General features: G+C 30.2%; 1 protein-coding gene across 1 annotated transcript in view; it reads left to right on the plus strand.

The window, feature by feature from the left end:
* The first annotated feature begins 12,248 nt into the window (after positions 1-12,248).
* The window catches only part of LOC135225180 (thrombospondin type-1 domain-containing protein 4-like), a 325,897-nt gene continuing 325,038 nt past the window's right edge, over positions 12,249-13,107 (plus strand). The window contains 1 exon segment of the mRNA XM_064264457.1: positions 12,249-12,307. The gene's annotated coding sequence lies outside the window, so the exon portion shown is untranslated.

Below are 13,107 nucleotides of genomic sequence, written 5' to 3' on the forward strand. Positions count from 1 at the left end.
TTGGTTTGTTGTCCATTCCTCTGTTGTTTGTCATTCTCCTGTCTGTATATTTCTGGGTCTTCGTCTACTTTTATCAGTCCTTCTTCCCATGCACTCTTTAGCCACTCGTCTACACTGGTTTTCAGATATTGCCCCAGTGCTCTGTTCTCGATGTTGACGCAGTCCTCTATGCTTAGTAGTCCTCTCCTTCCTTCCTTTCGTGTTATGTATAGTCTGTCCGTATTTGCTCTTGGGTGTAGTGCTTTGTGTGTTGTCATATGTTTCCTAGTTTTCTGGTTTCTGGTCTATTATTATTATTATTATTATTATTATTATTATTATTATTATTATTATTATGCATAACCTAAGTTGATATTAAGCATCAGTTGGAATTAACTTGCAGAAATGAATGAATGAAAGTACCATAATAAAACTGTCAACATATTAACACTTTTAAGTTGATTAAATGTTTGTCATTGTTTGTCCACTGTCGTTAGTCCCTCTCCCTTCTTTGCTCAGAATCTAGTATAGCTTCCTATCGTACAACAGAATGATATCCCCCGCAGGACAGAAGTTAACAAAACAAACTGTTCTGAAAATCGCATTTCTACCTCAAAAATATTGCTTGGTTTTTATTTGTTTGTTTATTTTTTCTTAGAACACTTTTCTGAGACCGGCTACCTAATACCTTTTAGCGTTTAGTGAAAGGACAAGAAGTTAGTGATATAAAAGGGTTTAATTGCCTTATTATGGTCGTACTACTTGAATTGTAGAGCAAGTAAAGTGCTTATGGTTATGGTGTCGTAAGGAGAAAACTCTCTCTCTCTCTCTCTCTCTCTCTCTCTCTCTCTCTCTCTCTCGCAGTTGCCCATTAGTTATATTAAACGTGTGTGTTGTGAGTGGTGTTTTATTCGTGGATATGGACATTAGTAATAGTAGAGAATTATTTACATTAAAAATATCGTTGGAATACGTTTAAGTGCATGTAAATATGGAATTTCATATGCTTAATTGTGTATTGATTGTGTACGTTACATGCATAATTGGGTTTTAATGAATGAATGTATCCAGGTGTAGTTATTCGTTGTTAGTGTCTCTTTGCGAAGAGGGAAATAGAGGTAGTATTAATTATGATGCTCCGCTTTCCTCCATATTCCTCCTTGTTTATTTAAACCTTAATTAGAAGAAGGTCTAAGATTGTCTTTTTCGTAGCTTTGATCCAGTAAAAGTATAATACAAACAAGTATTCGCCAAACAAGAAAACACAAACTGGTAGAGCGCTAATAAAAAGCATGAAGTCGAAAAAAAAGGTAAAGCAGGCGCTCTGCTTTGCTACACATCGCAATTAAGAAACCCAGTGGACAGTAAAGATAATGGATGCAACCTCATTCTACCAGCGCTTTTCCCCACATTCTATGGAGAAAATAGAAGGATAAAGAAAATTTCCCCTCTCTCTCTCTCTCTCTCTCCCCCTCGCTTTTAGGACTGTCACTCCAGCTCCCCCTTTAACTAAGGAAATAGTTTCTCGACTCCAGCACCCACCCGTGTTTGCAAAGCGTCTAACAACGTTACACCCCTTTTCACGCCATTCGATTTCCACACCTCCCGGACCCCCTTCACAAACATATTTTTCCTTTCTCTCTACCTCTGGGCAGTCCAGGAACCTTATTTTTGCCACAACACCAATCACGCTAAAAGAAACCTGTCCGAGTTTTTAGGCCTCAGATGACTTAACTTGAAGTTGGCACTTTTTTTTTTTCTATTCTTTCAGCATGTGTACTCAGATGACATTGCCCTAGCAGCGTATTATTTTTTTTTTTTTTACCGGGCCATATTCAAGAGCATAAACATATTTACATTCGTCCATACACAAAAAGTTTTTCCTTTTCGTTCTGTCAAGCGATTAGTAACACTGGAAGGGAAGATCCGAAACCAGCGTTCGTTCCTCAGTATTTTTACTTCCGCCTCTTTCTGTATGGTATAGGAAATTTCCTCATGCTCTGTTTTGATACCATTTAGAATATTTATAGTCAATGCCGAATAACAGTTTAAACGTAATTGTAGAGTAGTGTTTTAGTAAATGTCGAATAATTTAGTATAAACGTAGCTGCAGAGTAACATTAGGAAATATCGACTAACATTTTTAATCGTAGCTGACATACATACATAATTTATTTACACTACCGAGTGCGCATGTAATTGATTAAAAGAATTGCATAATGTAATGTCTGATGTTATATTCAATTACAGCATCTTTTCATGCAATTCTTTTCAACATGATTTTTCTTTTGCTTTCTCAATAAATCATTCATCTTAAGTCGTATAGTGACAATGACATCCGTGGTATTATTCCCCCCTCATTCACTCATCAATCTGCCATCTATAAGGTTGTCATCTGTCGCCCCCGTAACGTTTTTGTATCGCCCCCCCCCTCCCCCACATTACTCCACCACCACAACCACCACCCACCCTCTCTGAACCCTTTTACTTGAAAGACATGACTCTGTGATGTTAGTCCAATTAGTATTCCCTTTCAGCCAGGAATACTCGTCCTCTAATCCTGGGCCAAATAGTTAGTTTCTCTGTGTATCCGTCTAAGAACAGCAGCTCATGCTCTTAACTGGTTATCAGTGCCCAATGGTTTCTGTCTGGTTATTTGGAATTGAATGTTGATTTTCAGAAAATTATTATTTTTTAAAGGTAATTCACTCATATTACGAATTTTAATTTTTTTTTTTTTACAAAATTATTTTTGGTGAATTTATGCAATTCATTTTGTTTAAAGCGTAAATGAACAAATTTGATATAGAAGTACTCATGGGAGACATACATTAGTGTCATAAGGCCTCAATGTGATAGTTTACAGTGCTTATTTTTTTTTCTTTTTTTTTTAAATATAGCGGCACGGTGCGAAGCTAGCCTAGAGTGTAATAAAAATGTGTATGTAGTAAGGGAGCGGCACGCACACAAACACTCATTTGTGTGTATGAAAGTATGTATACATACATGAATATACATTATATAATCATATGTATATTTTTATAAATTTATAGTACCTATGTTTGCACACGTGCCCAAGGACTCATTTGTGTAATCAGTTATATAACAAAAAGGTACTATTTCGTCAAGAAAAAGGATGAAATGTACTGTATATTGAAATTTCGTTCATTTAATATTAGAACTCCCACTTTTTGCCTTTGACTGCGCTGTGCATGATCCAAGGAGTTATTTTTCAAGTTGTAAATCTGGTAACTTTACTAACTTTCGTGTATCAACTCATTCGTTGAGTCATAAAAAATAATGAAACTGAGCAATAAAAGCAATAACATCCAATATCTATCTATAATCAACCGCTAAATATTTATTGTTATGTGTACTACTAATCCGATAGCTTGAAATAGACCCCTTGCAGGAGAAGAGGCTTCCAAGAATAATATTTCATTTCGCAGAGGTTTGCACACGATAGGGAAAATACCAATATCCCGAAGCCAAAAGACACATACCTGTCAACAGGAAATGATGGCCAAAGTAACTGATGCTGTGCAGAAGCGTACGGAAATAGCTTCTGCAAAATGAAACTGCTCACCTTCAGGCAGCGTTAGTAGCCTCAAAATACTGATACGGCGCCAACACTAAGAACTATAGTATATTCACATCAACCATGCATTTGACGTCGAGGCCAGTCCCTTACGACGCTCCTGATTGGTTGTTGACAGGGCTGGAAACTCTCTCTCGAGAGAGTTCGCATAGGCAGGATGTATGTTCCACCTCTCCTGAGGCCAATCACAGGGCTGGAAACTCTCAGTCTCTCTCGAGAGTTCACATAGGCAGGATGTATGTTCCACCTTTCCTGAAAGACCCCAGGAGAGGTGGAACATACATCCTGCCCATTTGAACTCTCGAGGGAGACTGAGAGTTTCCACCCCTGTGATTGGCTTATCAACAGCCAATCAGGAACGTCGCAAGGGACTGGCCTAGACATCAAATGCACGGTTGATGTGAGTATACTAAAGTAGATACTTGAAGGTAAACGGACTAAAGTAGTATGAAAGATAACACGCTGTACCTTATTGCAGTTAGTAATGAACACGTATACTTGTGGAATTACTTGACAGACCAGTAACTTTTATAGAAAGCTTCCCTAGAATAGGATGGCTGTATTGGAAACACTGTATATTAGCTTTAAAGACAGTTGTTTTCCTATGATTTAGTTTTTCTGTGCAAGGTATGAAGCTCTAATAAAAGTGGCATTCCATTCAAAATGGATTTCTTTGCTATCTTCTCAGGCGGTTACCATTATATAGTGAAATATAGTGTAATTTCCTTTATGCATCGCTCAGACATGTAAGTTATTCCATCTCCCAAAGTAGTTTCCTTACATTCACTTTAAGGGCATAACATTTCCATAATGATAGCATTTCCGTTTCTATCCTGCTTTTTGCTATCGTTATTGGAAAGATCATAGAATATGATATGCTCTATAAAATGAATTTTTCAGGACCTAATAATAATAAAGTGTCAAATAAATGTTGATATACGTCTTAAATATTTTAAAATTTTTGTAGGACAATTATAATGTTATTTACAGTAATATGTTTCTCCGTTCATTTGTTTATCCGTTAGGTGTTTTACAGAAACTACTGATAGACAATTTTGTTTGTTATTGAATAGATATTTTCATTTTGTATAAATATTCAGATGTAAAATAATTTCCTTTTGTTGTTGGGCTAGAGCCAGTTTTTTTTTTTCTCTCTTTTTTTCTTATTGTCTCTGTATCAGTATTTCTTATGGGAGGAAATGGTTAACAAGACAGAGGGAAAAAACACAATTATGGACTTCAGGAAAAGACTTTTAAATATTGTCGAAAAAAATTTTATAAGCTATTTATCTGCTTGTTCAAGTTTTATTTATTTACTTGCATTGTCATTAGTTTTATTTTATATTTTATTAATTTATTTTACACTTTCATACTTATTTTTCGATGGCATATAATTGATTTATTTGTATTATCATTGTTATTTTATTCCAATATAATATACATTATAATGAATTATGTATTATATTAATTATATATATATTTTTATAATTTTTATATATATATATATATATTATATATATATATATACCAATATATATTATAATTATTATTTAATTATTTTATAATTATATATATATTTATATATAATATTTTAAATTAACATATATAATATCTTATATTTATAGTTATATATCTATATATATATATATATATATATATATATATATTATATATATATATTACTTATATTTATATACGTATATATATATATATATATATATATATATATATATATATATAGTATATATATATATTATATATATCTATTATATATATATTATATATTATTTAGGTCCTTATTTTTCAGGACCTAATAATAATAAAGGTGGTCAAATAAAATGTTGATAATACGTCCTTTAATATTTTAAAATTTTTGTAGGACATTATACTGTTATAAAAGTAATATGTTTTCTCCGTTCAATTTGTTTATCCGTTAGGGTGATTTTCCAGAAACTACTGATAGACAAATTTTGGGTTTGTTAATTGAATAGATATTTTCCATTTTGTATAAATAATTCGATGTAAAATAAATCCCCTTTTGTTGTTTGGGTAGAGGGCCAGTCTCTCTTTTTTTCTTAAAATTGTCTCTGAAATCATATTTCTTTATGGGAGGAAATGGGTTAACAAGACAGAGGGAAAAAAACCAATATGGACTTCCAGGAAAAAGACTAAAATATCCCGAAAAAAATTTTATAAGCTATTTATCTGCTTGTTCAATTTTACGCATTCATTTTTATGTTTTATATATACCAAAAAAATCATACTTATCCGATGGCATATATTGATTTATATATTATCATGGTTATTTTATTCAATATATATATAATGAATATATATATACTATATATATATATATATAATTATATATTTATTTTTTTTATCATTTTTTTTATATTTATAATTATCTATATATAATTTTATATATTGTATATAGATATTATTCATTTATATTTTGGCTTTATATTGGAATAAAATAACAATGATAATAAAATCAAATAATGGCCATTCGATAGTATGAAAGTGTAAATAAATATAAAACCTAATTATAATCTTATAATAGATTATAATATATTATATATATATTTTATATATATATATAATATATTATATATAATAATATACATTATTTTTTATATATATATAATATATAAATAAATAATATATTATTATTGCCATATATATGTATTATATTGGAATAAAATCCAATTGATAATACAAATAAATCAATTATATTGCCCCCCCCCAATCCCGAAAAAATAATTGAAAGGTATAAAAATATAAACTAAACTAAAAATGAATGCGTAAATAAATAAAAATTGAACAAGCAGATAAATAGCTTATAAAATTTTTTTCGACAATATTTAAAAGTCTTTTCCTGAAGTCCATAATTGTGTTTTTTCCCTCTGTCTTGTTAACCATTTCCTCCCATAAGAAATACTGATACAGAGACAATAAGAAAAAAAGAGAGAAAAAAAAAAACTGGCTCTAGCCCAACAACAAAAGGAAATTATTTTACATCTGAATATTTGTATACAAAATGAAAATATCTATTCAATAACAAACAAAATTGTCTATCAGTAGTTTCTGTAAATCACCTAACGGATAAACAAATGAACGGAGAAACATATTACTGTAAATAACATTATAATTGTCCTACAAAAATTTTAAAATATTTAAGACGTATATCAACATTTATTTGACACTTTATTATTATTAGGTCCTGAAAAATTCAGGACCTAATAATATATATATATATATATATATATATATATATATATATATATATATTATATATATATATATATATATATATATATATTATAATATATATATATACATTATATATATACGTATATATATATATATATATATATATATATATATATATATATACGTATACATATAGATATATATATATATATATATATATATATATATATATATATATATACGTATAATATATATATATATATAGTATACGTATATATATATATATATATATATATATATATATATATATATATATATATATATATATATATATATATATATATATATATATATATATATATATATATATATACTATATATATATATATATATATATATATCTATATATATATATATAGTATATATATATATATATATATATATATATATATATATATATATATTATATGTACGTATATATATATATTATATATATATATATATATATATATACTATATATATATATTATATATATATACGTATATATATAATGTATATATATATATATATATATATATATATATATATATATATATATATATATATATATATTAAATACCAGATAGTCTAAGGTCCTGTGACCATTTGTGGAGTCCTGGACAAGATTCTGCCAACCTCATCCCAACTTGTAATGCCGAGACTTATAACAGGGGTTATAATTCTTAAGTGAGGCCTTTTATATCCTGCCTCATTTATTTTTTTTATATATATATTCCAGTTTGTGTGTGTTTGTGTTTGTAAAGAGCTGGTCTTCCATGATATTTTTTATACATACCTTGAACTAGATTTCTGACCCTTTATTAGTCTGGTCTGGTGGGATGTAATTACATTTTCGCCTTTCATTATTTTTCCCAATCAGTCATTAAATCTTAATAAGCATGTTTGGGTTCGAAACTCTTGTTTACACCATGATTGATGGATTCAGTGGGTCTTTGACCTCGACTGCATTATCCATTTTAGGACGACCATCTTTCACTCGCTTAAAACCCCCCGTCTGCACTCTCCGTGTCTCCAAACATCCAATTGGTAGCGATTCTCTCAGCTAGCTCTTTGGTAATTGCGTGGGCTACGGCGCCTGACCCCTCTACATGGTCCCTGGCAATTCTTTGCTTTATTGCATGTTGATAAGAAGGGACACACATAAAACCATTCGGGTTACTGCCGCCTTGTCTGCTACAAAGATCTCCTTGTTGATCTTGTTACTTGTTGGGAGCTCGTTACCGCCCCGGCTTTCGAGAGAGAGGGTGTTGATGGGTCCTTGCCTCGTCAGGTGGTTCTGTCCGATGGCATTTCCTTCGGGAAGAAGGTTCTTGTGAGCTGTCGGTCACTCGGCGCTCGTTTAATTAAATTTATGTTTTGCCGTGGAGGGCCGTCGCTGTGCTGCTAAGTCTACGTTGGATTCTTTTGTCTTTGCTGGTCTTGGTGTTTTGCTGTTTTGTAATTGTTCCCGGTTCTTGTTTCTCATTTTCGCGCATTCTCTCTTTCCGCTTCGTTTTTTCCTTTTATTTGTCATATTAACAATTCCTCATGGCTTCAGGCAACTTCCCTTTTTATTTGAAATCCTTTCGTGAAAGCCTTTAGTTCACTTACAATTATTTATTAGTTATCTCACATTCTCATGCAACCTTCAGATTATCATATATTCCGAAGAGGATCGTTAATTATGTTAATTACTTAGTAAATCTTTTTATATACTTAGGTAATTAAGGTTTTTGCTATGGCTATAAAAAGAACTTAACATGCAATCGCATGATATCCTCCTTTGCTTATTATCTACCTTTGGCTCCTTCACTTTTTAACGGTATGTTGGTTCTTTAGTTTCATTCTTACATTTTGGTTTAACACTATACCGGTTATGATTCAGTGGTCAATTGCGGCTCTGTTGCATGTGCATGATCCTTGCAGTATCATAAACAACATTGCCTTTCAGCGTCGTGATGATGAACGATTTACGAAGTGCATAAAGCTTTTCAACGAAACTTTATGGTCTACAAAGAAAGCATATTAAAAGGTTACCGATATTTCAGTTTAGTTACACACACATCATTATATATATATCTATATATATCTATATATATATATATATATATATATATATATATATATATATATATATATATATATATATATATATATATATATATATATATATATATATATATATATATATATATATATATATATATATATATATATATATATATATATATATATATATATATGTACATGTATGCGTACATGTGATATATATACTATATATATATATATATATATATATATATATATATATATATATATAAGTACATGCTACGTAACTGCACGATGACTAATGATTAACAAGAATGTATGTATGCTCTTGAGTCTGTGCATATTATATATTATGTATATATATATATATATATATATATATATATATATATATATATATATCAATGTGTTTATTTGTGTATGTATTAAAGCAGTTTGTGCCTAATAGTTAGCCTTATACAAGGCTTCGTAGCCAAGATGGTGAGGCTCATGGATTCAGCAAACTCATTTCTATATATATATATATATATATATATATATATATATATATATACTATATATACAAATATATATATATATATATATATATATATATATACATATATATATATATATATATATATATATATATATAAATATTTACGAGTGTATGGATAGATATATGTATGTACAAACAGAATTGCATAGCACTGTCCAGGGGTTTAAAGCTGGCATAAGTAACCGAGAATTATCCATTATGAACCCACTTGTAATTTTTCGGCCCAGCTGCATTTGCAAGTACCTGTTAATCTGTGATGCAGTATTGGCCACAGTTATTATTTGAGGAAAAAATGTGCTTAAAGAACTGTAGTCAATAGATACAAACCCTACAAAAATTTTCGGGGCATATGGTTTATTGGGTGTCCTTGTCCACGAATGAAAGACCATTTTTATTTAACTTAATGAGGTCTAAGGGTGCAGACCTCCTGATTTCAAGGAATCTCGCGTTCACAGCGTCAGAAAATCATTAATTTATAATTTTGGCTCAGAAGGCTACGACCTTGGTAGCTAAAACATCGGAACAAATTCTTTACGAAAAGTTGTGTATGGACGAATTTAGTAACTTTATTCATGCAGCCGTTTGAGAAGGGAAAATGAACATAAAAATACACAGACGAAAATTTCTTAAATATTTCTGTCAGAATTTGTGATAAGAGTTGCCCATAAGTATTTTTTTTTTACTCTATAAAAATATATTTGTATTACGTTGAATTTAATTTACTTTATAATTATTCCCCATTCCTTGCAAATATATTCAGTAATCTGCTTCTGTGAATAAGACTTGACTCAAGAATTCTGTCATATGACTGAACGGCTTTTCCCTCTTTTACCTCATGATTTCCAATTCCTGGAAATACTCCGCTGGTTTTCAGCTTTTTTTTTTTTATCATAGTGCTTATTAACAGATGCGAGTAGGTAGCATTTTTCTTGCTTTTAAGATCGAAATCAAAACACTAGCATCATATGTGAGGTTTATATAATAAAAAGAAATTTCAGTTTTACAGCGTATTTAGAATTCAGCAAAAGATTTGTATCGATGTTTCTGTATATTTATTCGTGTGATTAGTTATTTTTCAACGACAAACATCCATACTTTTTTTCATTGCTGAAGCTCGTTTCCATTTTTCATTTCTACGAGTCCCCCGTTGGACGAGTGGTTTTCGCGCTCGACTACCAATCCGGTGGTCTAAAGTTCGATTCTCGGCTCGGTCAACGGGGAATCAGAGAAATTTATTTCTGGTGATAGAAATTAATTTCTCGATATAATGTGGTTCGGATTCCACAATAAACTGTAGGTCCCGTTGCTAGGTAACCAATTGGTTCTTATTCACGTAAAAATATCTTATCCTTCGGGCCAGCCCTAGGAGAGCTGTTAATCAGCTCAGTGGTTTGGTAAAACTAGATATACTTAACATTTCATTCCTACGGTGGTGATATTTAAGAAAACACTGCAGTCTAATGTTGTATGGATCACTTTGAAATAGACATTGAAGAACGCCGAGGAATGCACCTGTTTTTGTTTCACTGGATTTATTTTGTATTGGCTATAAATTATTATTTCTCTACATATTCTCGCATATTTTTGAAGGTTTGACAACAGATGAGATGATGTGGACCACATAGTTTTTTCTGAAAATGCAATGTAGTAAATGAAATTCTGACAGGGCATTCAGAAAAAAGAAGGGAGTTCTGAAGGTATCTCTGATGTTCAATAAGTGTCACATATTTTCTGCGTCGAGCCATTGCTTTTAAGAGCAAGAAAAATAGGGCAAAAAAAAAATCAAGAAAATCTCCCGTAAATATCATAAATATCTGTGCAATATACAGTATTATCTCGTGATACCAGTTGTGCATTTATCCTCGTGTCTTGCAAGATAACAGCAAACCGCTATGAAACGATACCCGAGCCTTCTGGGGGTATACAAGCGATAGAACCTTTACCTTGTACTCAAACTCACCCGCCATCCCATTTTTTTTCCTTTTTTCTTTATCTCTCCTTTGATGCCATATCGCCTGAATTTACACCACTGCAAAAACAGAACGGCGCGATCCTCGTAAGAAATCCGACCATAGGAGGTGAGGACCGAGCTCCTAATGTGTTTGCTGGTTCGATTTATGCCAAACACTCGATGACAACGCCATGTTGAGTGACAGGTGTGCTTCATTATGCTCGTCGTTCTCAGGCTTTTATTGAGGCGGTTAATCGTGATTCAGCAGAATCATGGGAGTAGTATTTTTCTTTATTAGTGGCTGCTGCTTTTGGATGACTTGGGTATAGTCTGAACGTAGTAAACATTTTCTTAGCAAACTTGCATTAACAGTTTATGAACTCAATTTGACTGCTCAAGGCAACTTTCGTCTAAGTATATATATATATATATATATATATATATATACTATATATCATATATATATATATATATGATATATATATATATATATATATATATATATATATATATATATATATATATATTCTGGATGTTGTACCATAGCGGCATATGTAAGGGAAGCGATAGTTTTTTTTTTTATTGTTATGCAAAGTTGAAGACAACAAATTTTTAATTATTTTTTAAAGGATTTTTATTCATTCAGACCTTCATTAGAATTTCATAAATTTATTTTGACTGCTCAAGGCAGTTTCATCCAAGTTAGTAAGTAAGTATATTCTGAATGTTATCATAGAGGCATACTTGAAGGAAACGATGGTTTTTTTTCTGTTAAGCAGTGTTTATGCATTTTATTCATAAGATGAAAACCTAAAAAGTATGTATAACTGATCAATATTTCTGTTGATAACTTTATTAACTCTGTTTCATCTTTTTTCAGGTTAGTGACTGTCCGGCCAATAGCTGCATTAACTTTGGAAGTGTTATCTACCGAAAATATCAGTAAGTTATTTTTGCCTATGTTTATTTATGCATTTAGGTGATATTTAATTGTTTAACCCATTGCCTTTGTATTGTTTTATTGCTCATTCATTTAGTTTTATAGTAGAATTTTGATGTTTTTGCAATCAAAGTAAATAGTCGTATAGGTATATGTCCTATGTATAATGTTCCGATTTGAATTTTCTCTCGTTGATTACTGGCAAATTATCTCCACAGTATAAATGCATTTTCCCGTTGATTGTATTCATCACACATTTATTGTCTTATTGTTCTGGTTAGTCGTTCATTGTTCATTGATTGTGTACTGTCTGATCTTTCCCGGAAATATATATATATATATATATATATATATATATATATATATATATATATATATATATATATATACAATATATATATATATATATATATATATATATATATATATATATATATATATATATTATATATATATATACATATATATATACATATATATATATATATATATATATATATATATATATATATATATATATATATATATATATATATATATATATATATATATATATATATTATATATATACATATATATATAATATATATATATATATATATATATATATATATATATATATATATATATATAATTATGTATTGTCCTCGAATACCGCGATAATTGCTTCACGGCTTCAATTTCTGCATAAGAAAGGGGAGTTATCTGACAGTAGTTACCGAGTGTCATTGATCACAACTTTCAGCTCGCTTTGTTGACTGGTTATTAAAATACCTCGCGGGAAATGAAGGCAGTCTTCGCC

This window comes from Macrobrachium nipponense, chromosome 20 (assembly GCF_015104395.2).
Source record: "Macrobrachium nipponense isolate FS-2020 chromosome 20, ASM1510439v2, whole genome shotgun sequence".
NCBI lineage: Eukaryota > Metazoa > Arthropoda > Malacostraca > Decapoda > Palaemonidae > Macrobrachium > Macrobrachium nipponense.